Source organism: Babylonia areolata, chromosome 20, assembly GCF_041734735.1.
Source record: "Babylonia areolata isolate BAREFJ2019XMU chromosome 20, ASM4173473v1, whole genome shotgun sequence".
In the NCBI taxonomy this organism is placed as follows: domain Eukaryota; kingdom Metazoa; phylum Mollusca; class Gastropoda; order Neogastropoda; family Buccinidae; genus Babylonia; species Babylonia areolata.
The window spans coordinates 45,355,589-45,360,349 of NC_134895.1; the positions used below are offsets into that span (position 1 = coordinate 45,355,589).

The window sequence follows — 4,761 nt, forward strand, 5'->3', positions numbered from 1 at the left end:
TCATGAGCATCCTCCCCCCCACCCCACCACCACCCTCCCCCCATCCCCCAGCTGGATGACAACGATGGTCATCATCGATCTCTCGATGGACACACACCAAATTGTAAAATACAAAATGCAGTTGGTTGCTGTTTTTATTATGTGTGGGGGTTGGGGGGGGGAGGGGAGAGGGTGGCTTGCTGCTGATTTTGAATTCATCTTACATTTATGTCTTTTTAAACATTTCTCTGAAATGTTTGTATGTATCACCCCTTCATGTGGAGTCAAATCCCATATTGAATAAAAACAACAATTCGCACCAGATTGAATGAATCTTGAGTTGTCTTCAGTTTTTACGTCTTTCCACTCAAGTTTGATATTAGATGTGTGTGTGTGCGTGCGTGCGTGTGTGTGTGTGTGTGTGTGTGTGTGTGTGTGTGTGTGTGTGTGTGTGTGTGTGTGTGTGTGTCTGTGTGTGTCTGTGTGTAGTTCAAGTGATCATGCATTTTACCTGAACTGCGTTCTCAAGTGGGATTTCTTCTTTCTTGCTCTCTTTGTCTGAAGGGTTTTGTAATGCTGAACGGACAATGCAAAAACACTCTGTCACTGTCATTCTCTCTCTGTCTTTCTATGTTTCTCTGTGTCTCCGTCTCCGTCTCTGTATCTGTCTCTCTCTGTCTCTCTGTCTGTCTCTTTCTCTCTCTCTCTTTTTGTTGTTGTTGTTGTTGTTGTTGTTGTTTTTGTGTTGGGAGGAGAGGGGAGGAGGGGAAGGGTGGTAAGAGGGGAGAGGGGGGCGGTTGCATTCCCATGACTAGTTAATAGATTATCTTTACGAGGGTAGGATATATATATATATATATATATATATATATATATATATATATATATATATATAAAGACCAGCAAGTGCTTATTCCTTTCCCTCAATTAAAAAAGGTGTCCATGTCCATTTCGATTTCGATTTCGATTTCGATTTCTCTCTCTCTCTCTCTCTCTCTCTCTCTCTGTTGCAGTGAATACAACAACATAACATTAATGACAATGACATTACTAATAATAAGAATGAGAAGAATAAGACGAACAGTAACAAATACGTAGTGCTAGCGTCATTGAACAAGAAGGTCAGGCGATCTGTGCTAACATTAAGCACAAAGGGCTTGGGCCTAAATGAGAATAGAATGTTAATCTCTCTGACGCACACACACACACACATACACACACACACACACACACACACACACACACACACACACACACACATACACACACGCACGCACACACACACATACATACACACACGCACACAAACACGCATACGCACACGTCCAGACACACGCACAACGACACGCACACACACACATAACACACACACACACATGCACACACACATGCACACACACAACACAGCTACGTCGCGGCGTATCACGAAAAGAAGAGTAACTGTGACAATAATAACAGTGAGAACGACCTCCCAGTTTGGAGAGAAATACCAAGACAGGACAAGCGACGAAAGACAGAGACGGAAAGAGACAGAAACAACACGAAAGTTTTCAGTTAGGGGTGATGAGACACTACAACTGAGACACAGACAGAGTTAGGGTAATGATGCAAGACAATTGAGAGACAGAAAGTTAGGGTAATGATGCAAGACAATTGAGAGACAGACAGTTAGGGTAATGATGCAAGACAATTGAGAGGCAGACAGACAGAGTTAGGGTAATGATGCAAGACAATTAAGAGACAGACAGAGTGAGGGTAATGAGACAAAACAATTAAGAGGCAGACAGACAGAGACAAAGTTAGGGTAAAAGACAAAATAATTCGGAGGCAGACAGACAGAGTGAGGGTAATGAGACAAAACAATTTAGAGGCAGACAGACAGAGTTAGGGTAATGAGACAAAACAATTTAGAGGCAGACAGACAGGGTAATGAGACAAAACAATTTAGAGGCAGAGAGACAGAGACAAAGTCAGGGAAAGAGACAAAACAACTGGGAGGCAGACAGACAGAGACAAAGTTAGGGTAAGAGACAAAAGAATTGGGAGGCAGACACAGTGATAGGGTAATGAGACAAAACAATTTAGAGGCAGACAGAGTTAGGATAATGAGACAAGACAATTGAGAGGCAGACAGGCAGAGACAGTTAGGGTAATGAGACAAGACAATTGGGAGGCAGACAGACAGACAATGACAATTAGGGTAATGTGACAAGAAAATTTGAAGGCAGACAGACACAGTTAGGGTAATGTGACAAGACAATTTGGAGGCAGACAGACACAGTTAGGGTAATGTGACAAGACAATTGGGAGGCAGACAGACAGACACAGTTGGGGTAATGTGACAAGACAATTGGGAGGCAGACAGACACAGTTAGGGTAATGTGACAAGACAATTGGGAGGCAGACAGACACAGTTAGGGTAATGTGACAAGACAATTGGGAGGCAGACAGACACAGGGTAATGTGACAAGACAATTGGGAGGCAGACACACAGTTAGGGTAACGTGACAAGACAATATAGAGGCAGACAGACACAGTTAGGGTAATGAGACAAGACAATTGAGAGGCAGACAGACACAGTTAGGGTAATGTGACAAGACAATAGGCAGACAGACACAGTTAGGTTAATGTGACAAGACAATTGAGAGGCAGACAGACACAGTTAGGGTAATGTGACAAGACAATTGGGAGGCAGACAGACACAGTTAGGGTAATGTGACAAGACAATTGGGAGGCAGACAGACAGACACAGTTAGGGTAATGTGACAAGACAATTGGGAGGCAGACAGACACAGTTATGGTAATGTGACAAGACAATTGGGAGGCAGACAGACACAGTTAGGGTAATGTGACAAGACAATTGGGAGGCAGACAGACACAGGGTAATGTGACAAGACAATTGGGAGGCAGACAGACACAGTTAGGGTAATGTGACAAGACAATTGGGAGGCAGACAGACAGACAAAGACAGGGTAATGTGACAAGACAATTGGGAGGCAGACAGACGGAGACAGGAAGAGAGAAACAAAATGTATTTTTTAGGACAGTGAGACAACTGACAGGATGACAGGCAGTCAGAAACACAGACACACAGATACAGATACACGCGCGCGCGAAGAGTGAGAAAGAGATGTGGGAAGGAAGACTCAGCCAGCGAATGGAGAGAGCGAGAGAGAGAGAGAGAGAGAGAGAGATACACATCCATCTCAAAGACCTCTCACCTTTGTTCAAGAAGACCGCCGCACCACACCACACTACACCACACCTCACCACACCACACTCCCAACGACGACGACGACGACGACGATGATGACGACAACGACAACGACGTACCCCACTCACACAAAACGGGAGAGAAGAGCAGCAGGAATTTTGAGCGGCAAGAATTACAGAAGACGCCACAGCCCGAACAACACACAAGACGACCCTTTAGCCAACACCCGACACTTGACGACAACAATCCTCGCCCTGAGCGTCTAGTCAAGTACCGCTGGTCTCCCTCTGTCTCTCCCTCTCTCTCTTTCTCTTCCTCCCTCTCTCTCTCTCTCTCTCTCTCTCTCTCTCTCTCTCTGCACGTTGTGTTCAGTTATAACGCCTGCAGCTCGAATCGTCTCCTGCGCTGTACACCTAGTCACACAAGCACACTCACTTCCTCCTGCCTCTTCATGCGACGAAAGAACAGCACGGAGATGGTTTGGCTGCAGAGAGCCATTCAAACCTCTGTCGTTGCCGGGAATCAAACAGATGTTAAGTACGGGGTTTCAAAAAAACCCAAACAAACTGTTTGTCTTCTGTTGTGGGTGTGCCTTTGGCACAAACGTAGCAGCTGCCAAGACCTTCGGATAAGACTTCAGCTCGACTGCAGAGAAAGCGGCGCAGTGATTTTCAGAGATCTCGGGTCGTGGTGATGGTAGTAGTGGTGGCGGTGGTGGTGTTTGTGGTGTGCACAGCTACGTGGTTGACACTCGTCAGTCAGAACGCGGAGCGCTCACGCTTTTCCCCCACAGGAGGGGGAAGGGAAGATAGGTGTCTCGCGAGTCGTTGGTTTGTTGCCTTCTGCTGCCGCTGCTGCTGCTGCTGTTACTGCTGCTGCTGCTGCTGCTACTGCTGCTGTTTGCCCCAACGTACGTATCCACCACACTCTCAGTCAGCTACAGGTGCTATGCGGCGGCAGCAGCATCTCCGTTTGACTCGCAGCTGCATGAAGCAAGCGGCATGGTAGGCTACGGCACGGCACGGCACGGCACGGCACAGCAAAGCACGGCACTGCACAGCACGACACGACACTAATTCACAACAAGCTTCCTTTCTTCAGTTCGGTTCAGTTCGCAGCGGCTGTGCTGCGACAAACTGAGAGCTTCTTCCACTGATCAGTGTGTGTGTGTTTGTGTTTGTCTGTCTCTTTGCCTTTGTCTGTGTCTGTTTTAGGACTATGGGTCTCAGGTTTTCCTGCAGTTTTTTTTTGTTAGCACTGCACACCGAACGTGGAACGACATTCAGGACAACGCTACAGAACTTTTAAGCTGAAATCCAGAGCTCTGAAGACTTTTATTCCACATTCAATCCACCTTTTAAATTCTTGAGAACTGTGTGTGTGTGTGCGCGCGCACTCTCATGTGAGACGTGTGAAAGTCCGTGCATGATAGGCTGTACCTTGTTCTAGTTGTGGTGTGTGTGTGCGTGTGTGAGTGTGTGTGTGTGTGTGTGTGTGTGTGTGTGTGTGTGTTTACTGGGCTTAAAAACGTGACAATTGGTTATAATGAATGTGCAATATGTAGGAAG

General features: G+C 46.3%; 1 protein-coding gene across 1 annotated transcript in view; it reads right to left on the reverse strand.

The window, feature by feature from the left end:
• The window catches only part of LOC143295042 (neurocalcin), a 91,457-nt gene extending 87,349 nt beyond the window's left edge, over nt 1-4,108 (reverse strand). Inside the window, exon 1 of the mRNA XM_076606585.1 lies at nt 3,201-4,108. The gene's annotated coding sequence lies outside the window, so the exon portion shown is untranslated. The remainder of the gene's footprint in view (nt 1-3,200) is intronic.
• Between the last annotated feature and the right edge of the window lie 653 nt (nt 4,109-4,761).